At 41.6% G+C, this 23,834-nt stretch overlaps 1 long non-coding RNA gene across 1 annotated transcript in view; it reads right to left on the reverse strand.

Annotated features, from left to right (window-relative positions):
• LOC116539395 overlaps positions 1-22,107 on the reverse strand; it is a 33,939-nt gene extending 11,832 nt beyond the window's left edge. Inside the window, exon 1 of the long non-coding RNA XR_004264027.1 lies at positions 21,990-22,107. This is a non-coding gene — a long non-coding RNA (uncharacterized LOC116539395). The remainder of the gene's footprint in view (positions 1-21,989) is intronic.
• Between the last annotated feature and the right edge of the window lie 1,727 nt (positions 22,108-23,834).

The raw sequence follows: 23,834 nt of genomic DNA on the forward strand, positions 1-23,834 counted from the left end.
TGGGCTACTTTTGTGACTTCTTCAAAAAAGTTGCTTGGAACCCCCACCCACAGCTCTTACCTCCCCCCATCCATGAACACACCCCTCTGGGGTTATGTTCTCTCCCATTGCCTTCCTGACTTGGGACTTTGGCTCTGGAGTTCACTCCCTCCAAGGACATAAAAATCCCCACTGCACTCTTTAGTCCCTGGGCTCCAGCCACTGCTCCCTCCCCAGATTCCCCTGTGTTCTGCCACCTCTGTGGGATCCGCGTAATCTGCCTCCAGTGGTTTCTGGGAGTGAACGCAGCTATCTTTCTGAGGGTAAGGTAGGGGGTGGATGCAACAATGGGCTGATTGTTATTTAAAAAGGTTACAAGATATTATCTTGAGATATTAATCTGTGGGTTTTTCTTTGCTCGTTTCCTTGAACAGTGACCAAACAGCGTCATGCAAGAGTACAGTTGATAAAGAGGGACTGACAAAAGCCAAAAATGTCAACATTCAGATTTGTGACTCGAAAACAGCATCTGAGAATCAAAAAAGCGAGGCTTGGGGCATAACGCACAGAGACATGTGGACCAGGGATAGGAATAGACAGACAGCCCCATCCCAATGCCTCCAGGGAGACCAGAGTAAGGTGTGCTGGGCCAAGGGAGGGGAGGAGCACATGGTGAGGAGCAGGTCCACAATGGAAGCCTGGGGAGCACCTGGAGTCTTCCTCATCATCCCCAGCAGCCCTTCAGCTGGCTGCATATTCCCAGAGATGTTTGCCAAGCCCTGTCTACACATCCACACTCCAGTGTCTAAGGACTCTCATGAGCCCTGCAGATCTGTTAGGAACACTTTCAGCTGTAAGCAACAAAAGATATGATTAACAGTGCCTTAAACACTACAGGTGTATTTTTTCACATAACAAGAAGGCTATACATGGGTACTTTGTTGGTAAAAATGCAGTTTATCCAGGACCTAGTTCATGAGATTAGGATTCAACTTGTTCTGGAATCATCTCAAGGAATCTATAATTCTGAAAACTTCCTAGGTGATTCTAATTTGCAATCAAATATGGAAGCCACTTTTCCCCAAGTTTACTATGGCTGCTGTCCTCTCCCCTCTTCTGAGTTTTCGGAGTCCATTAGTTTTCAGAGGAGTCAACAGGGCTACCAGTGAACACCTGACTCATGTATTCACTCAAATGGTCAGCGTATTGTAATAGCTCACCTTTTACCTGGCAGCATCAGCTCCATGAGGGTTATGAACTGTGCCTAGAGACATGAGAATTCAGCAACATTTTCAAACTGGGTAGAGTTTCCACAGACTGTATTTCAAGTCCTTTTTTTTTTTTTTTTTTTCATTCAAGAAAGATGTGTTAACCAGTCAAGTTAACATGGTTGTTTCAGTCTGTTTTGTGTTGCTAAAAGAGAATTCCTGATACTAGGTAATTTATAAACAATGATTTATTTGGCTCACATCTTGGAGGCTGGTGCTGGAATCTGGTGAGGGCTTTCTGGCTATGCCATCATTTGGTGGAAGTTAGAAGGGAAAGATAGAGAAAACAGGGCCAAAATCATCCTTTTATCAGGAATCCATCCCCGCAATAACCAACCCACTCCCAAGATAATGGCATTAAGACTGTCCAGATGACCTCATTACCTCTTAAAGATCCCACCTCTCAACATTCTGCATCAGGATTAAGTTTCCAACACATAAAACTTGAGGAGCACATTTAAACCATAACAATGATGAGTCAAACAGCCTCTTTTGCCTCTATTCCCACCCCCAAAATTCACTAGAGTATAGAGAGTTCGTTAAATGAAAAGAAAACAAACAAACCATCTCAAGGACAAAGCTATAAGAGAAAGCAACAAGTGTGGAGAGAGACAGGTAAACACAATGTTGGAAAATGGAAAGCAGGTGGGAAATGGCGAAGAACTTAGAGACCAGGCACAGGTTGCAGAGAGGAGGCAGGTAGATAACAGGCTGGCCCCAGAGCACCTGGTAGGGATAGAATTGGAGGCCCCAGGAACCTCTCTGGTTGTGGAGTGTTGGTTAAAAGGCTGTACTAAATACAGCTTGATCCTTTGATTGCTTCTCCACTCCAGCAGACAAACACCTCTTTCATCCAACAGAAGACATACCAGAGAAGGGGATGGGGGACAAGTCAGCACGCTCAGTGGTGGGAACAGCCAGCAGCCTTTCGCCACAGCATCTGAGGATCCTGGTGGCACAGCTTAGACACGTGGGACAGCAGGCTAGAAATTTCTTCTCTAGAGAAACTGAGGTCCTCAAAGAAAAGACTATAGACAATGACTACCAGGATTATAATCAAACATACATATTCAGAGAAAGCCAAGACAGCACAAAAAGCAGAATAAGGTTTCAGGAAAACTATAATTAATATCCTCAGGGAGAGAATATAACTGCATCTATGAAAAAGAACAAACTATTTGTAAAACAAAAATGAGCTCTCAGTTCTAAAAAAATATAAAAACAGGAAAAAAAATCCAATAGAATCCAAACATACTTTACTGGGAAGGTACTGGAGGATATATTCCACAAAATGAAGGAGCAAACCAGAAAAAGGGCCTACAAAGGATTCAAGAGAGGGATCCAACTAAGGAGAGCTGAGTGACACATCAGAGAAGGAGGCCAATGGGCTCCAGAGGGGATACGTGAAACATAAAAAAAAAATCAGCTGATTACCTGATGTGTTTGAACTATTAATACTTCTGGCAATGATTTGAAGGAGAATTGGGGACAGAAAAATATCAAAACAAGATAATTTTGAACTCCAGTGAGAAAAAGAAGTTGTGTAACAAAGGATGTATTATCAGTGTACACAGTGTGCCTTACTGGGGAAAACACTTATAATAATCACAACGGTGTTAACTTTGAGTAGCAACTTAATAAAAAACACTATATCATTACATTGGAGGAACAGGGGGCACAAAAGTGCTAAATTTTCATCTTTCATAGAAGGAAGTCAAAGTTTCTGCCTAATCTGAAAAATCAATATGGAAGCATATTATTTAGATATCTGGGGAAACATGCAGAACTTTCAACTAGCTGCGCCAGTTGAAAGTGAAACTTTGGTTTCTCTGATGAGAATGGCTGGGCGGGAAATGGTAATCGTCAGACCATGGGGAATTTTTCTAGTCAACAAACTCCAGACATTTGTGATTCTTTTCGTTCTGATTTACTGGGTTCAGCCAAAGTCCTCCCTAGAGGATTGCCAAGTGTAAGCAGTAAGAAAACACACAATGAACTTCATTTGAACTTTGTTTCATCTTTTCTTTTTTTAAGCCAAAAATGGCATAACAAATAAGAGACAGAGCAGATGCAGATATGTAGGGGTGTTAGTGCAGAGGGTCTATCCCTTGAGCCTTTCTGACCAACAGAAGAACTGCGAGTGGCTTCTCTACTGACCCAATGTACTGAGCATTTCCCACATGTTTGAATGAATGAAAGAGTGAATGAACAAACAACAGACATGCCCATTATTCTTCAGACATCGAGAGGGCTTAACACACATTAGGAGCTACACTGTTTGGCTCCAGCACCTCTATCTGATTCACTCGGTGTTTTAATGACCTGTTGTGTGTTGTTATATATGAAGTGGGCACCACTGATGTGCAAGGGATATTCCCCATCTTCAAAGGTACTACAATCCATTTGGGAAGGCAAAATGTGAATAAAGGAAATTTTAAACCAGTGACCACAGACAGTTGAGTTGTGGGTAGAGAGGAAGGAGCCGTTTGGGGTCTGGAATCCACCCCCAGAATGTGGGCCTAGTGTGGAGTGGAAAGGCTTTCCCAACACTGGCTGCAAGTTCTAGAGTATTTCCCATGTATGTGTTCATGCTGAGGATGGGAATATGGGAAGAGAGCATCACACCAAGTGATGCTTGTTAACAAAAGTCAACAAAGAGCAAATGTGGTTGGTTTCCCGCAAGCATTCTCATGTTCCCCTCAGTGATTTAACTCTAAGGCAGAGAAATAGCCATTCTCTTTCCTTCTCTGCCAGGAGGGCAGTGGGAGGGGCACTGGCCAGGTACCTGTCCTGCTCACTCACTGTGACTGCAGAAGCCAATTGATTTCCTACTTCCACCCCCACCACCAACCTTGGGTATTTCTTCCCACTGAAACAATGATTAAACCATTGTCCATCAGTAGCTGAGAAATCGTTTCCTGATCTGCACTCCTTTTTTGGGTGTTTTCTAGTGCTGGAATTCTGCGTCTCCTCTCCTGTATCCTCAGGAAACCACCAGGCCCAATGTCGGCCCCATTAGTTTATATCAGAGCAGCCCCTTCCTAGTTGTAGGAGGAGTATCCTGATGGCGGAGAACTCTTGGTCTCACTCTGCAATTGCTCAGACTTCCAAGTGTAGAGTCTTCCCTAAAGGCATTTCTTTAGCTCTTTGCTACTTTGCTTTTATTTACTCATAAAAACATCAGGAGGTACAATACACTTGCAGTTTTGTAAATATTCTTTTTTTTAGCAAAATGCATACTCTTGGCATTTCAACCTCCCTGACTTTGGGAAATAAGATAACTATAAGAGGAGCGCAGCCTTTAAAAGCCTCTTGCACTCTGTGGCACAGTTACTCCCAGAGACTTGGCTGCTTGTGTGCATTTGGGAGTTAGTTCAGCTCTAACTACATGCATCTAGAACAGACGCACACAGGAGGCCTTCAAAAAATATTTTTAAAAGATAAAAATTAGGCCAGGTGTGGTGGCTCACACCTGAAATCCCAGCACTTCGAGACGCCAAGGTAGGCAGATCACAAGGTCAGGAGTTGAGACCAGCCTGGCCAACATGGTGAAACCCTGTATCTACTAAAAATACAAAATTATCCGGGTGTGGTGGCACATCCCTGTAGTCCCAGCTACTCAGGAGGCAGAGGCAGAAGAATCACTTGAACCCAGGAGGCAGAGGTTGCAGTGAGCCAAGATGGGCAGTGCCACTGCATTCCAGCCTGGGCAACAGAGTAAGGCTCTGTCTCAAAAAAAAAAAAAAAAAAAAAAGAATAAAAGATTAAAACCTTGTGTCTGATGGCCGGAAGCTTATCCTACCACAATATGAGAGAATGTTGGTAATTTCTATTTTGTGTTCTATTCTCATGCATTTGTCCATCCTGTGAATTTACATAGACTCCACCTATTTTGTTTGAGGCTGCCCTGGGAACTTATGCTGATTAACCTAGTGGCTCTATGTTCAGGTGTAGAGAAAAAGGCCTCTCTTCTTGCTCTTTCCAAATGAACTACTTCTTGAGATCAGCACCAGAAGGACAGGGCTCCAGCTGCCATTTTCCATGAACCATGCAGGCCCTCTAGCATGGATTTGCATGTAGGAAAATCTCCATGGGGGCAGAAAGCAGCTGAAGAAGTCACAGGAAGAAGTTCCCCATAAGCCCTGCCCCAGACATGCTCCATTTAAGGATTCTATTATAGAGGCTTAGTGCCAACTATGTGTCAGTGTTAAGCTCTGCTTTCAAGGAACCTATAGTCATGTGGAACAGCTGGAAATTGCAGGGTCCTATGAGGGCACAGAGAGGAGCATGTGGCCCAGATGGCAGCATGTGGCCCAGACGGCCACAAATAAAGTAACGTCTAAATGCTGACACCTAAAAGATGAGTAGCAATCATTAAGCCAAAGCAGGCAGGCAAGGAGAGGGTTCTCAGCAGGGAAGCGGCAGCTATCAAAGCCTGTAGGTGAGGGTTGCTGTGATGTATTTGGGGTAAACTTAGAACAGAGAATGCAAAGGGAGGAAGCAGCCAAAATAAGAGGAGGTAAGGGAGGCCAGGGGAAGACCACAGAGGGATCATATTAGAACGTTTGGCTTTATCCCGACAGAAATCGGGAGTCACTGAAGTAGTTTAAGCAAGGAAGGAACATGATCAGATTTGCATTTTGGAAATGTCAAATAGTGGCCGGGTGTGATGCTGCATGCCTGTAATCCCAGTACTTTGGAGGCCGAGGTGGGCAAATCACAAGGTCAAGAGATCAAGACCATCCTGGCCAACATGGTGAAACCCCGTCTCTATGAAAAATACAAAAATTAGCTGGGCATGGCAGCATATGCCTGTAATCCCAGCTACTCGGGAGGCTGAGACAGGAGAATTGCTGGAACCCAGAGGGCAAAGGTTGCAGTGAGTCAAGATTGTGCCACTGTACTCCAGCCTGGCAACAGAGCAAGATCTCATCTCAAAAAAGAAAAGAAAAGAAATATCAAGTAGTGATTTGAACCAGTGGAGTGGCAGTGGAGATGATGAGAAGCAGCAGAATTTAAGAATCATTTAGGAGGCAGAATTTATAGATCACGGAAACTGAATGAATGTGATGGATGAGAGAGGAAGGGGAGTCAAGATCAAGCTGCAGGTTTCCGGTACAAGCAAGTGAGAGAATGGAGGTGCCATTCCTGAGCTAGAGCTCGTAGAAGAAAAGCAGGTTTAGAGAAAGTGGGAAGACAATCGATTTTGTTTGAACTGGTTGAATCTGAGTCACCTGTAGGACATCCAAGTATAGACAGATGTCCATTAGATGGTTGTGCATTTGGGTCTGGAGCTTAGCAAAGAATCTGGAATTTGGAAGGCATCAGCATAGAGACAGCTCTGAAAGCCACGAAAGTCAGTAGGTGGGCAGGGGGTGATGACTGGTTAGTTCATGGGTTAATTGGTTGATTTAAAGGTAATACAGATAGTTTATACTAGCACTCCAGCTGAAAAATCAAAGCATATTTTAAGAAGATCAGTTTAATATTCCAAGACTAGAGCTTAATCAAGACCACACCAATTCTGTTCAAGGGCCTAGAGCCACACTGCCCAATACAGCAGCCACTAGCTGCATGTGCTTCCTTAAATTTAAATGAATTTAAATTCAATTTAATTTAAAATTCACTTCCTCAGTCATACTTGCCACGTTTCTCAGGCTTGACAGACTCATATAGTTAGTGACTACCATATTTGGCAGCACAGATATTATAGAACATTTCCATCATCACGGATAGGTCCATTGGACAGTGTTGCCCTAGAGTTATTTGCATTGTCTAAATAATGGGCTGAGGCAAACACCACAAGCATGGTGCAGCTTAAACTAGCAGAGGAGGGCAGCAAGATAATGCATGTCCTTCCCAAGCTACTCATCACCCAAGAATAATATGCTTAAACGAGGCACCCCTGGACACAGCCTGTCTTGTGCTCTGAAGAAGGAGCTCTCCCTTTTGCTATAGACTTTGAGATTGAGAGCGGGTAGTAAAACCTAACCAAGGATGTAACTGGAGGCTTTTGTGGTAAGGAAGCCTCTTAGTGGAGATGAATCTCCTGCCAGCTGATCTGGGATCCCCCCTTCCAGGGTTCTAGAGGAAGTGAGCCATGGAAATTCCTTAGGCAGGGCATGTCCTTAGGCAGAAGCCCTGGGCCCAGTGGCTTGTTGCTGGGAACCCGGAGAGATTCAAGTCATCTGGGGAACAGTACTACCAGGGCCTCCTCAATGATAAAGCCCATTCTATGCTTCTTTTCTAGATTAAGCTTTAAATCTTTATTGACAATGTTATATTAATGATATAAAAAGTTAGACCTACAGGACATTGGAAGTCATCTGGTTTTCTCCTGATGCAGCTGGGAGAGATGATCTTTCCTCTGCTAATGGGCCTCAGTAACCTCCCTAGCGGATGATTTATAATTTAGATAGGGTGTGTGTGTGTGTGTGTCAGAAAGAGAGAATCTTTTATCAGTTCTGTTCCTCTGAAGAACATTGAATAATACACACAGATAATATCCAGCTCAACTACATTCTATTTAATAGCTACATGGCAATCCAAACCCACATTAATGGATATTTGTGCTGTTTGTTACATGCCACAATGAACGTTCTCAGTCATGTCTCAGTGTGTGCAAATGCACTTCTAAAATACATTCTTAGAGGTGGAGTTGCTGGATCAAAGGGCATGGGCATTTACATTTTGTTAGGTGTTGCCAGTTTGCTTTCCAAAAAGTTGTACCAATTTACATGCTACTAGAGGAATAAGAATGCCCGGTTTTCCATATAAGAAGTGGTTGGCTGGTTGCTTAGTTTGTTGATTGAAGACAGGCAACACTTAAGCATGCTTAAAATGATAAAATGAAAGAGACAGGAGAAACAGAGAAAGAGAAGATTACAGAAAGGGAGAAGCTAGAGGAGAAAGAACACAGTGTTGGTGCAGGGATTGACCATGGGGAGGAAGAGGGACACTCCCTCCATCACAATGAAAAGAGGAGAATGGGGTGGAGCTAGTCAGTTTGTTAAGTTTGGTGGCAGGAAGAGGTTTTTATTTTTTCTGAAAGGTAGAAGGAAGGAGTGATTGCTTAAAGTGACAATGGAGGAATTAGAATGAATATTAAGGTAACCACCATGAAGAATAGGAGGGAAAGTTGACTGATGAAACAAAGAATGATTTCCAACAAAGAGTGATAGTCCTAAATCTTACTCCAATTCCTTAAAACTAGCTTGAATTTCCAGCATTTAAGTTTTCAACAACATTTCCACTCAGTCTCCATCAATATATCCCTCCCTCCTAACAAAGCACAATGGAGGAGCTGCTTACAGGCAGGCCACCAACTGAGAATCCCTCACAATCGAGAAGGCAGGTGGGGATCTTCCCAAGGATGAAAGTTAAGTCCCCACTGCAGGGTTCTTCGTGTACCAGAGGCATCCAAGTTCCCCCAGCTCTATAATCAAGGGCCCCTCTCCACTTGGTTATAGAAGCACCTATTTGTGGTTTCAGGATGTCCTCAAAACATCTTCCGCCATCACTCCTGAAAATTCACCTCAGAGAGCTAAGAGTTGGTCCTTGCTTCATGTTGAGGTGCACAACAGATGTCCGCTGGAGCCTATATTCCTGCTAAGGACACTTGAGATCCCTTAGTTGAGTCCTATTGCCCAGCCCTCTCCCCAGCAGTTCATCCCATACTAACCCTCATCGCGCCACTACATTCCAACCTGCGCTACAGAGCGAGAACCTGTCTCAAAAAAATAAAATTAAATTTAAAAAAACATCCATCGATGACTCCCTGGGACAGAGGAGCAGGCAGCAAATGGAAGGACCTTGTAGACAGGCTGCCTATGTGCTGCCAAGGGCAAGTCTCAGGAGGGACCCTAACACGCTGCCTTCGCCTTGAAGTTCCGTGTTTCACCATTTGGCCCTGCCAACACATGGAAATTAGATACCTCCTTTTTTTTTTTTTTTTTTCAAATGAACAAACCTAAAATTTTATTTGTTTACTTTTCAATGAATTTAAATCCTCCAGTGGTACAGTATCACATGGATTCTGTGCCCAATGGCCTTAGCAAGAGGGTGGCTTTGGAACTTGGCACAAACCATGCTGCTCTTTCCTTAGGCACAAGTTACCATTCCCCAGATGACTCTGGTTTTGTTTTATTTCCTGCCAGGGATCACTGTGTTCTTTGCACACATAAGTACATCCCAAATAAAATTCAGTTTCATCTTGGATATAAAACACCTTCAATTTCAACAACAGTTGTGTGCTCCCTCTGGTTCTAGAGATGCCACTGAGAGCCAGCAAAAGTGGCCTCAGAGCACAGCCTTTCGGACATGTTTGCCATTTCAGGAGTCCTATTCTTGCAGGCTTCCACAGGCTCCAAGAGGGCAGAAGAATGAATCTGATATCTTTTGATAAAGAACCTCTCTTTCATTAGAGAAGAACCAAGTACTGTCTTATACAATGTATCCCAAAATAACCTGTTCTAATTGCTGAATCTAAGATGTAGTGATACATGTAGTCCTAAATCTTACTCCAATTCCTTAAAACTGGTTTGAATTTTCAGAAGGTTGGTGAGTGATTTACTATTTGTGATGGAAAATTAACACTACAAAAGAAAAACCCACTCCACTAGTAATTCTACCAGAGAAAAATTACTTAATTTCTCACTATTGAGGTTTTGAAAGACAGCATATCTGTTTACCTGGATATCTTCCTAAATTTCATAATTAATCCTCAAACGATGCAAGTAAAAGTTCTGCAGGTCAGTAGGAGGAAATGGAATTGAATTTTATTAAGTATTAAGATTGCTCAAGATACAGCCTAAGGCCATGCTCCCTCGGGCTCTGGAGGACAATGTTCTAAGGCAAAGTAGAGTTAGGGTTGGAGAGAACTCAAAAAGCATGAGGGGTGTAGCAGGATATGGTCATTGCAATTTAGAAGGCCTTATTCCCCTTGAGTCAGTAATCATTACAATACTGAACCTTCCTGGGGTACTTTTGAAACCTTAGAGTTCCCTCAAAGCCCCACCATGGGTCCAGGGCACCTGGTTGCTGAGAAAGGTCATTCTTACAAATGTCACGTAACCTGATGTCCTCTAAAGTGGTGGACAGCGTGGGGGAGAAGGAGACCCATCCTGACTGCCATGTGTTGCAGCCACACCCTCCTCACTGAGATTCCTGCATCCACCCTGCCTGTCCACATTTGATAGCAGGGCAGCCCATGAGCCTTTGAAGACACAGTCTGAACACATCACACCTCTGCCTGAACATTTGAGTGGCCTCACATCACTCTCAGAACAAAGACCAAATCCTAATACAGTCTTTGGAACTTGGTATTTGTCTTAGTCCACTTGAGCTGCAGTAACAAAATATCTTAGACTGGACAACTACTAAAGAAAAAAATTATTGCTCACAGTTCTGGAAGCTGAGAAATCCAAGATCAAGGCACTGGCCGATTTGGTGTCTGGTGAGGGCCACTTCCCCATACGTAGTAGTCTTTTCACTGTAAGCACACATGGCAGAAGAGAAAAAAAAAAATAGCTCTCTTAGTGCCTTTTATAAGGCATAATTCCATTCATGTGAGCTTCTCTTAATAATTGCATTGGGGATTAGGTTTCAACATATGACTGGGGGCAGGGGAACATTCCCATCAGAGGGGGGTATCTCATTCCTGCCCACCTGCCCACTTCACTTCACCTTCCCCATCCTGCTCCTGCCACTCTGGCCTTCTATGAGCTCCTCAAGCATTCCAGATGGGCATTTTCCCACCACAGAGCTCTGCACATGCTGCCCCCTGACCAGGGGCACTCTCCCTTTCCCATCTCCTTGCCCTGCCAAAACTTTAGGAAGCTCAGTTATCTTGACTGGATTGCTTAATGTTAGTCTAACATGTAAATTCTCCAGCTGATATAACAGGGACCCCTTTAGTGCCATGAGTCTATGATAATTTTCTTTTTTTGGAGGACAGAGATGCAAAAGTTAAAGTAATCAAACTACTGTTAAGTTGTACAGAATAAAATTGAAGAGAAAGCCTTTACTGTATTAGGGGTAGAAATTTGCATGTTAATTACACCCTGTACGGGAGTGGTGGGAATGAACCCAAATGTTACATTTATAAAGGATGGTATAGCACTATGCCATTTATTCATGTGTCGAGTGTTTATTGAAAGCCTGTGATGTACCTGTGCCAGGTATTAGGAAATAACATAGTGAGTAAAACAGACATGGGCCTTGCCCTTTTGGGGATCACAGCTCAGTGGGCAAGGAAGAAGTTAATCAAATAATCATACACATAACTGCACAACTGCATATTGTGTAATACTCAAGGGAAAGGTTCTGAGAAGGGTAAACTAGTCTGGGTGGGAAGCTTACTGAGAAACAGACCTTTAAGCTGAGATCTGAAGCAGGAGTGTGAAACAAGGCAAGGGGGCCAGCCGACGTCACCATTGCCTTGCAGGAAGCCCAAAGCCTAACCCTCCTACCAACATACGGAGCCCACCCCACATTGCCAGAGCCAAACAAGCCGCGCTCCCTTTCTCTCCTCACATAGAAGCAAGTATGCATCCATACCCAACATTTGCAAGGAGACACAGCCCAACAGAAGAAGGAAAATCCCCACATGGATTACTCTTCTCCTACTTACCAAAATCAACCCAAAACTAAGCACAGCAGTGCACCCACACTCTTATAATGGCTTCCTTTTTTATTTAACTTTATTTTAGCTTTTTTGTTTTAAATATTATGAACTTTTTAGAAATCCAACCCTTTCAACGAACTAGAATTATCATTTTCGGGGCACGTTCACATTGCCAAAGGCAGGCGGGAGCTCTCCAGGTCAATGCCTATGTCCTTTTGTCATGGCTCCTCAACCACTTGAAATCATTATTTTGCTCCAGATCAATCCTCAGGTTTTCTCTAAGACAGAAAATCAGCTTCCCTGCAAGGAGCCCTGGCTCCTTATAGAGACCAAATTCTAAGCAGTAGGGGAGCACAAGAGAGTGAGGAACAGCCAAGCATCCCCACCACTCGCCTGCATCCTTTGTGGTGCTAGAGTAAAGGTGTGTCTTTGAGGACTTGCATTCTCAATAATGCTCTGATAAACAGACCATGTTGTTGCAACCTACTTTTCTGATAGGATGACTTTTCTGATAGGATGGATGACACTTCACTGACCATAACATTTGTTTTCTGCTTTCTTTCCTGAAAGAAACTGAGGCTGAGAGAGCTTATATGACATGTCCAGGACGCCATCAGCAAGCAGCGGGATGCTATCTCAAACGTGGTCTAATCATGAAGCTCATATTCGCTCTATTACATAGCATTTTGTGAAACAGAAACTATAGTTCTGGTCATTCATTAATTTATCCCATATATCAATCTTCCTTTATTGCTTACAACTCACCTTCTTTCCTTCTGCATCCTGTCGCACAGTCATAAGATTATCTAAGTGGGTCCTGTCCTTCCTAACATGCTGCCAAATTTCTTTTAATTTTTAAATACTTGAATAGAGACAGGGTCTCGCTATGTTGGCCAGGCTGGTCTCAAACTCCTGGTATCAAGCAATTCTCCTGCCTCTGCCTCCCAAAATGTTAGGATTACAGGCATGAGCCACCATCCCCAGCCCACACTGCCAATGATGAGAAGAAAATATTCCTAGAGGCCAGGCACAGTGGCTCATGCCTGTAATCCCAGCATTTTGGGAGGCCAAGATGGGCAGATCACGAGGTCAAGAATTCAAGACCAGCCTGACCAACACGGTGAAACCCTGTCTCTACTAAAAATACAAAAATTAGCCGGGCATGGTGGTGCATGCCTGTAATCCCAGCTACTTGGGAGGCTGGGGCAGGAAAATCGCTTGAACTTGGGATATAGAGGTTGCAGTGAGCCGAGATTGTGCCATTGCACTCCAGCCTGGCCAACAGAGCAAGACTCCATCTCAAAAAGAAAAAAAATAAAATGTTCCTAGAATGGCATTCAAGGAACGTTTTTAAGAAAGAGCACTTTTATAAACTATTTTTATGCATTAAAAAATGATTCTCTCAGGCAATCACATTGGTTCACATTTCAAAGTTGTGGGAAGCAGAAAAGTACCTTTTTAAAGTTTCCTTTCTTGTTAAAGAATAAGCGTGCTAATAACTCTTTGTTAAGCCCTATCCTCTGTAGCTGTTAAACATGCCATGCTTACAGGCACGTAGTATATTCTATGTCCTTGTACATTAACACAAAATATCTGTGCTGGATGTGTTCCCAGGCATGTTCCAGCTCTCCACTGCTTTTACCTGTTTAGAAAAGTTTTAAGTTGTTAGCCATTTGGGTTTTAGTTTAGATTGTGAGGTCTGGCTCCAGCCAACAGAGATCAAACACAGAAGTAAGGACAACCCCAAATGCATAAGGAATAATATGTCTGTTTTCCTTTGTTCATTGTACTCTTGTGGCAAAGTGGCTAGTGAGAGTACCCTTCCTGCAGTCCAGGAAGTAAAAATTGCACTGCTGAAAGATCCTTTGTCTCAGTGCTTATTTTTCTTTGCGGCACTGAGCATCTATTTCCAACAAAGGTCAAGATCAGGATGAGGAGTAGCGGATAATAACAATAGATATCATCTGGGCAGTGTACACCAGCAGAGCAACAGTAAATGAGGATCCAAACCCTGCCAAGCTCCAAATTTCAGAATAAATGACCTCCTCCTTCCTCGCAGAATTGACCTGAGGATCAAATAAGAACCCAATAGCTCTTAGCCCAGCACCTGGCACAGATCAAATACTTGGAAAATGCCCACCGACGTTGGAAGCATTACTTCTTTCTGAACCACCAGCTTCTTGGGCACCATGTGTACAGTATTATGATTGAGGCTGGGATTACTATAAACAAACAATCCTGCCTGTCAAATAGCAACAATAATGGTTTCAAAAATCACTTTTCTTGAGAGAAACAATGTGTCATTTTGAGTTAGAGGAAGATGAGCTGGCCTAGTGAGGAGTGAGCCAGAGTGGAGGAATGGACTACCGTGGGCCTCCTTCGAGGAGAGGTCCTACTCATCCTCTCTCTGGGCCTAAGAAAAATAAATGAGCCAAAATGTAACTGAGTTCAGAACTCTAGTGGATGAAAGTAAATTTAATGGACATCCTTACCAAGAATTAAGTCAAAGGGTTTAAGCATTTAGAATAATTTGCCTTCATCAAAAATCAAGGGAGATCTTATTTTTAGTACATTTTTAAAAAAGACTTTACCTCACCCCAATCCTAATTCCCCCCCATACAGCACAGTTTACTTACTTTGGTTTCTTCATTCAGAGTGATTATACTCCCAAATTGGGGGCTACTAAAGCCTTTGGTGGCCTTCCATCTGTAAAGATGGAAGAGTAAATAAAAGTGCAATCAGCTCAGGAGAGTGTGGTAATATTGCAGTGGAGAAAATTCACCGTCCCTGTCCCACATATTATAAAAATCTTCTTTGAAGAAAAGCAGAAGGAAAAAGCTAGTCAAAGCTGTTCTCAGTTTCTATAGAGAATCACGCAAATTGATGATAAACAATTCAGTTCCCGTTTTCTCAAGTACAGAATAAGTTTGCTGAGACAGCTCTGACTGCCCTAATTAATGACTGCAGGCAATTGGATAGAATTTTTAAAATATAATTAAAAAAAAAATATATATATATATAATGTCTTTCTATCAAGTTCAAAGGCAGTGTTTGAAATAGGTGCTAGTTCATACATTACAGGGAAAATTTAAGTTATGGTGTTGCATATATATCTGTTTGGATATATAAGAAATATATACATATATGTATATATAATCATAATTGGTACATCTCTATCATCCATCCAAGTGTTCATGTAGGGATTAGCCTCTCAAATTTCTAATAAATCCAACAAAAGTTTTGGAACTCCCTGTGAAGCCCCTCTATGAAAAGGAGGATAGAAAAATTATACACATAAATATACATTTTCCATCAACAATGCGGATGTCAAGGGAGTTTGTAATCTGCCTGCTTCTATGGATAAAAAAGAGTAAATTTTTCACATAAAATCAAACCCCAACCCTATTCCACTTAAGGGAATGGTATTCACATTTACATTTTCCCCAGATTATAGGAATCTTTACTCAAAAAATTAAACTGAGAGCTAGTCTGGGACCCACAAAGCCCTATGATCTAACGAAGACAACCAGCATTGCCTTGTAAGAACACAGTAAAGGAAGTGAGACCTCAAAAATGTGAGATCATGGACTCATGTACCCAACATTAGAGATATATTTTTTGGTCACATTTGAAGCATTTTGGAAAAAACTGAACATTCATAAAACTTGATCACTGAATGAACATCAAAAGGAATCTCAGTAAATAAAAGCTCACTATCATTCAGATTAAGTTCCCAAAACATAATAAAATACAATTAAAAATCCAAAACAAATAAAAAATGAACCAACATGTTTGAAAAATAAGAAATACTTCTCATATTTTTTTTTTTTTTTTGAGACAGAGTTTTGCTCTTGTGGCCCAGACTGGAGTGCAGTGGCGCAATCTCAACTCACTGCAACTTCTGCCACCTGGGTTCGAGCAATTCTCCTGCCTCAGCCTCCTGAGTAGCTGGGGTTAAAGGCACCTGCCACCATGCCCAGCTAATTTTTTGTATTTTTAGTAGAGATGGGTTTTCACCATGTTGGTCAGGCTGGTCTTGAGCTCTTGACCTCAAGTGATCCACCCGCCTCAGCCTCCCAAAATGCTGGGATTACAGGCATAAGCCACCACACCCAGCCAGAAATATTTTTCTAATTATCTCATGAGTTAAAGAATAAATCATTTTAAAAATTACAAAATACTGTATTTAGAAATGGATACCAAAGAAAATCCTACACATCATACGGAATGCAGGTAATGCAGAACCTAGAGAGAAAAAATTAGATATATTCAAAAAAAGAAAAATTTAAAAACTAATGATTTAACAGTCAGTTCAAGAAGTTATATAACTAATAAATGAAATAAAATAGAAGGAAAAAACTAACAAATGTAAGAACAGAAATGAATGAAATAATAAACAGAGGTAACTAAATAGATTTAATAGACAGACATAGTATCTCATGCCTGTAATCCCAGCACTTTGGGAGGCCAAGGCAGGAGGATCATTTGATATCAGACTGGGCAACATGGCAAAACCCCATCTTTACCAAAAATACAGAAGTTAGCTGGGCATGGTGGCTACGTATTTGGTCCCAGCTAGTCAGGAGGCTGAGAGGTTGGAGGATTGGTTGAGCCTGGGAAGTCAAGGCTGCAGTAAGCCATGATCATGCCACTGTACTCCAGCCTGAGCAACAGAGTGAGATCCAGTTTCACAAGAAAAGAAAGTCATATAACTAATAAACAAAATAAAGTAGAAGAAAAGAGCTAATAAATACAGAAACAGAAATGAATAAGAAAACAAAGATAACTAAATAGATTTAATGAAACCAAATGCTGACTCTTGACAAAGACTTGTAAAATAAATAAAACCTTCACAAACCTAGTAAATAATAAATAAGGCACATATCAACAATACTAAAAATAAAAATTAAATATAAAGGGAATTTTAGAACCTCATGAAAGAATACTGTCAACAACAATATTATAATAAAACCATAGATGAAGTACACAATTTTCTAGGAAAATATTTTTAAAACTCAAGAATAAAAAATTTGAAAAGATCTGTAAGCAATTAGAAACAATCAATAAAAATTTAATCAATGATTTTAAAAAATCAACAACTCAAGGGTGAAGGGGTGGGAGGGATTTATAGAATAACAGTTGAGCATCACAAATTTTGAAAAAGAAAATGGGGTAAGAGATGGGCTTGCACTGGCAGGTGTGAACCCACAGGATAAGTATATTAAATCCACACTATAATTATTATAAATGACTAAAATATGTGCTTCCACAATGAAAATAGACTATTCTATTCAGCTGAATAAAAGGTACAAAAAAATCAACAACAAAAACGACACTCTTTCAAAATGATATACCACTTAGAAGACAGTTTGGCAGTTTCATACAAAACTAAAAATATTCTTACCATATAATTCAGCAATTGTGCTTCTTGATATTCAACCAAATGAGTTGAAAACTTATGGCCACACAAAAACCCATACATGAATGTTCATAGCAGCTTTATTTATCATAATTGGCAAAACTTGGAAGCAACCAAGATGACCTTCAGTAGGTCAATGAATAAAGAAATTGTGGCACATTCAGACGATTAAATGTTATTCAGGGCTAAAATGAAATGAGCTACCCGCCATGAAAAGACATGGAGAAAACAAATGCATATTACTCAGTGAAAGAAGCCAGTCTTAAAACACTACATACTATATGATTCCAACTATGCAACATCCTGGAAAAGGCATCTGATGCCTTTTCCAGATCAGTGGCTGCCAGGGATTGGTAGGGAGGAATGAAAGATGTTGAAGACATGTTCAACAGAGCACAAAGGCTTTTTGTGATAGTGAAACTATTATGTATGATACTACAATGGTGAATATGTCATTACACATTTGTATAGAATATACAACACCAAAAGTGAACTCTAATGTCAACTATGTACTTTGGTTGATAATGATGTGCCAATGTGGGCTCATCAGTTGTAATAAATGTATCACTCTGGTGCAGGATGTTGGTAGTGGAAGAGGCTGAGGAAATATGGGAACTTTCTGTACCTTTTGCTCAGTTTTGCTATAAACCTAAAACTGATCTAAATAATAATGTCTATGTAAGAAGGAAAAAAGAGCAACAGTCCTTGATGGCTTTACAATTGTTTTACCAATCCTTTGAAGAAAACAAAGATCTTAAATAAAACATTAGCAATCTAAATCTGGCATCGTACTATATTTTTAAATTTAGGATTTATTCCCAGAATGAAATGATGGCTTAACTTCAGAAAATCTATCAACGTAGAAACTAACTTAACATGTTAAAAAAGAAAACAAGTGTATTTCTTTCAATAGCTCTAGAAAACACACTTAACAACTTTAAAGCTCATTTGTAATTGGAAGATAAACTCTTAGCAAAGTAAGAAGACAAGGTAAAGCTCATGATTTTCTCAAAGATGTCCACTAAAAGTTTACAAAACATTATAGTTAATGAAGACCCATTAGAAGAATTACCTTACAATCAAGAAAAATTTAAGGATTTTCAATATTATCCCTTCTTTTTAACCTAAGTTTTTACCCAGCAAAATAAGGCCAGAAATAAATATAAAATGTATATGGTTTGGAAAGGAAGAAACAATCTTGCCATTAATTGCTAACACTATGAATGTTTGCAATGCTTTCTGTTGCTGGATAACAACCACAAACTTAGCAGTTTAAAAACCCACATTTGTTACGTTACAGTTCTGTAGGTCAGAAGTCTGTATCTCTACTCAGGGTGTCAGCAGGCTACAATCAAGGTGGGGCTGAAATCAAGGTGGGGCCCTACTTCTGCTCTCAGCTGGAGCTTACAATCCTCTTCCAAACTCATGTGGTTGACAGAATTCAGTTCCCTGGGATTGTAGGACTGAGGCTTCCATTTTCTGTTGGTTGTTGCCTGGGGTGTGCTCTCAGCCCCTGGAAGCCACCTGCAGTCCCTTGTCACTTGGCCTACACTGTGACAGCTTACTTATATTCAAAGCCACCAGGAGAATCTCTCCCTTTGGTCACCTAGAACTGTCTTAAATGGCACAACATAATAATGGGAGTGACTATCCCATCATATTCACAGTTTCTACCCACACTCAAGGGAAGGGGATTATATGGGGTATGTACAAGAGGTGAAAATCTTGAGGGCCTTCTTAGAATTTTTACTACCTTAGTATAGAAAATCCAAGAGAGTTTAAAAAACTATTATAAGTAAGATGATAGTTTGGCCAGGTGCAGAGGCTCATGCCTGTAATCCCAGCACTTTCAAAAGCCAAGGTGGGAGGACTGGTTTAGCCCAGAAGTTTGAGATCAGCCTGAGCAATATACTGAGACCCCCAACTCTACAAAAAATAAAAAATTAGCCAAGTGTGGTGGCTCATGCCTGTAGTCCCAGCTACTTGGGAGGCTGAGGTGGGAGGATTGCTTGAGCCTGGGAGGTCAAGGCTACGGTGAGCTGTGATCATGTCACTGCACTCCAGCCTGTGTGACAGAGTGAACTCTTGCCTCAGAAAAATGTGTGTGTGTGTGTGTGTGTGTGTGTGTGTGTGTGTGTCTTTTTTTCTAGACCCTGAAGCTGGCGTGCAGTGGTGCAATCACAGCTCACTGCAGACTCAACCTCCTCAGGCTTAAGCAATCCTCCCATCTCAGCCTCCCATGCAGCTGGGACTACAGGCACAAGCCACCATGCCTGGCTAATTTTCTTTTTCGTTTTTGTAGAGATAGGGTAGTACTTATGTTGCCCAAGCTGGTCTCAAAGTCCTGGCCTCAAGTGATCTGCCAGCCTCAACTTCCCAAAGTGCTGGGATGACATGTGTGAGCCAATGTACCCCATCCAGATTTTTTTTTCATAGAACTTTTCAAGTACATCTTCGAATTAATGCAAGGAATAAACAGAAAAGAACAGCTAAGAAAAAAACTGAAGAAAGAGAAAGGAGGAGGAGCAAGGGAGCCAGAGACTCACTCTTCAAGATAATATGACTTATTATGAGAGCTAGAGATGTTAGAAGGACATCATAGCACAGAATGGTCCACACAGATAGACTCAGGAACACATGTAGATGCAGTTCCTCATACATGTGAAAACTCCATTATTTATTTATCATACTTGGCTCCAATCTCTCAATTTAAATACACCAGCCATTTTCTCCTGGGATACTGAAAGGTACACCACATACAAATTCTGCTTTTAATGTGGTTTATCCTTTTAGGAAAGTTACTTCACCCATTTTACTTCAATTACTTGATCTATAAATGGTACTGCTGTGGGAATTAATTGTGATGATCTATACAAGTTGCTCAGCACAGCTGCCAGCATGGTGAGCAGTAGTAAGTGGTTCCTATTATTGCCATGGCGGTTTTCATTTCTGCTCTTACTACTACTGTTTCTTCATTGCTATGAAGGGATCTAAGTAGCACCTTACCATAGTTAGACAAAATGCCGTATTGGTTAGGGTTCTCCAGAGAAACAGGCCAAGAGGATATATAGAGATATATAGAAAGAGATGTATTATGAGGGATTGGCTCATGGATTACAGAGGCTGAGAAGTCTCCAGATCTGCCGTCTGCAAGCTAGAAATCCAGACAACCCAGTGTGGTTTCTTCCAGTCCAAGTTCCCTAAGAACCAGGAGAGCTGGTGCTTGATGGCAGAAGGTGGATGTTCCAGCTCAAGCATAGAGCAAATTTGCCCTTCCTCTGTCTTTCTGTTTTATTTGGGCCCCCAATAGATGGGATGATGCCCACCCGCATTGTTGAGGGCACTCTTCTTCACTCAGTCCACCAACCTGAATGCTAATTTCTCTCCGAAACACCCTCACAGGCACACCCAGAAGTACTATTTTACCAGTGAGCTGAGAATCCCTTGGCTCCATCAAGTTGACACATAAAATTAATCATCACAAACACTAAAGCCAAACTTAAGACAGGATAGCTAAAACATAATTTGCTATCAGATTTAGAGAACTTCCCAGAATTTTCCTAAGGTCACCATCATATTAATGAACATTGAACACTCTTTGCAAAGTACAAAAATATAGGTAGATATCTTCTATCCACGTATTATGAATGGGTCAGTCCAGTTCATCTCCTGCAACAAGAGAAGACTTTACTATTTGCAAGGCTAGGCTGCACTAATTACATTCCACAGATGCTTGCAGGTGTGTCAGCCACAGCAGTTAGCGAAGCTCTTACAAATGCAGGTCTCCACAAACAGCAACCAACACAAACCACCAGGTGGAGGCCAGCCAGTATCCACCTCTGTACCTGTGCACACCTCTGCTGGCTGCAGGCCTCATGAGACAGTTCTACCAGCCAGGAACGATGACACTGGTTGTTGTACACCTACAGACTCTTATGTTCCAGCAGATTATCCCCCCCTTTTAAGTTCAATTTTACATATATGTTATTTTAAGATACTACAAGTTGCAACACAGAATAAACATTTTAATTGGTATGACATTGAACTATTCAAAGAAAATTATGCAATAGAAAATATGAGAAAACAATATAGTAAACACTTGGTTACCTGTGCCATAAACGGAGATGGAAAATGCTAAACTGTAGTTACTTTCAAAACATGTATATAGGTCTTATTTTATTTTTATAGGCATTTCTTTCTAATCACCTTTGGTTATATTTGCATGGTATCTAAAACCAGTTAGATTGGTAGAGTCTTAGGCCATATGAAGGGTGAGGGGGAAACCGACTGCAAGGAGGCACTGAAGCATTTCTGGGGTGACAGGTGGGATCCGTATCTTGACTGGGGTGCCGGGGGCAAGGATTATACAAGGAACTGCATACTTAGGATCTGGGCATTTATCCATGGGTATTAATTCAATTTTTTAAAAAGGTCACAGGTACAGGGACAAAAAAGTTAAAACACAAATTCTAAGAGGTTATACTTGAAGGTACATCCCACTACTCTATTTCTTCACCTGATGGAATAAAATTTTGAAATATTCAGCAAATTGACTGTAACTCCCAAGGAGTTTACTAAAGATAGCTGGTGAAAGGAAGTGACTCAGAGACCTATAAGTGGCAAAGAGGAGCCAGTTGAGGATTAGGCCTTTGCTGGGAGTAAACCACCCACATAATTGTAGGGTCAATGTCTCAGTTACCTGTGCTTATTCAGAGTGGTGTTGACTTGGTGGCTTCCTAGCCTTTCTGGAGTATGCTTCAGCCACTAAGAGATTTTGATTTTTCATCAGCATGTGCCCGAAGCCTCTGGGGTCACCCTGAAGGGACTAAATACAATTAGATCTATTCCCTGACAGCTGAACAAGAACATATAGATTATTAACTGACAGCTTGATGTGAATCTCAATGGATGTCTCAGGTGATGTGCCCCAGGGGTCTGCGCCAAACATTTGTATCGACAATTTGGATGAGGCCACAGAAGGTGTGTTTACCAAATGTGCAGAAGCCACACACCTGGGCACAACCACCAATATGATGGGCCACGGATTCACTTCTAACATCACCTGAAAAGGGACATTGGCTAGTCCCAAGCCAATAAGTTAAACTAAATTTAAAATAAACTGCCATTAGATCAAAAGACTGCCAAGTACAGGGTGGAGGTGGGAAACGTGACCTGATAGAATTTTATGGAGAACACCCTGTGGCTTTAATTGGTCACACATGCATTATAAGCCAATGTTGTGGAACAGTTGGTTAAAAGTTGAACGCCTTGATGGACAGACCCACAACCTCAATACAGAGGATCTCCTTCAGCTCAAGATGCAGCATGTCAGAGTGAAGAACTGGAGCATGAGCCACCAGGATGGTGGGATGTAGACATGTTGTGTGCTATAAACATTTTAGGAAATGGCATTGTTCAGCCTGAAAGAGAGTAGACATGGTGACCAACCATTCCAGTTTTCCTGGGACTGAACTTTCCAGTTCAGTTTCCAGACCCAGAACTTTTAGTTTTAAATCCAGGATACTCTGGCACACCAGGACAAGCTGTCACCCTAGGTCAAGATGAGAATGAGTAAGAGGTGCCAGGACACATTTGGACCAGGACACAGACTCTGATTTCCAAAGGCTGGAGGGGCTTATTCTCAGTCATACTACACAGGACCATGGCAACAGCAGAAGTGGCCCAGAGGCAGAGTTGGATGCAAGATAAGGCTAGTTCTGAGGCTCCCAAGGAGTTTTCATGGATGAGTGAGCAGCACGCGGCAGGTCTGCCTGAGAAGGAGCTCATAACTTCCTGGATATGAAGACCCCTTAAACACACACATACACCAGAAAATGCATCATGGTCAAAACCTCTTCATTCAGGGATGCTTTTAAAGGAATCCATATTCTATCAATCACAACAGTGTCTTGATACATTTGAAAGTTCTTGAACATGTGCATAGAAGATGCAGGATTTATTCTTTCTGTACAGAATGCTCAGGCCTCAGTTTCCTTGCAAACACTCTGATCCACTACCCGCCCAGCTCACCTTTTGGGTTTTCAGCCTCAGGGGAAAGGGTGAGGCTGAATGGTGCCCCAAGATTCTTTTCAACTCCAAGATTCTATTCATTTATCAATATGGTACACATTTTTCTTTATAATATTGTGTATAATTTAATAATAGCCAGTATATAATAATGCACATATTTTTCTTTCTATATGTTGTATTCCTCTGGTACTTGTTTCCAGTGCCTAAGGTGTTCTAGAAACTGACATCAAGCAAAATGATACAGATACAATGTGAAGAGCAGATGCATTTGCAACTCTGAAAAGTCGAAACTGTAAGAAGAGGAGCCATGCCTGTCCTCATTCTAATAAGGAAGACAAAGGAGAAGAACACAGGGAATAGTAGGTGGAGAAGCCCTGTCCTACAGGAGTCACCAGACAGGAGAGGGTGGGCACAGCAGGGGAAGAGGGGGCTCCAACCCCAGCCCAACTCTGGAGGGGCAGCTGTATTTGCAGGGAAGGGATGGGGGAGGTTGGTGGGGATACAAGCCATGAGA

This window comes from Sapajus apella, unplaced genomic scaffold (assembly GCF_009761245.1).
Source record: "Sapajus apella isolate SASKATOON/1434 unplaced genomic scaffold, GSC_monkey_1.0 scaffold4, whole genome shotgun sequence".
NCBI lineage: Eukaryota > Metazoa > Chordata > Mammalia > Primates > Cebidae > Sapajus > Sapajus apella.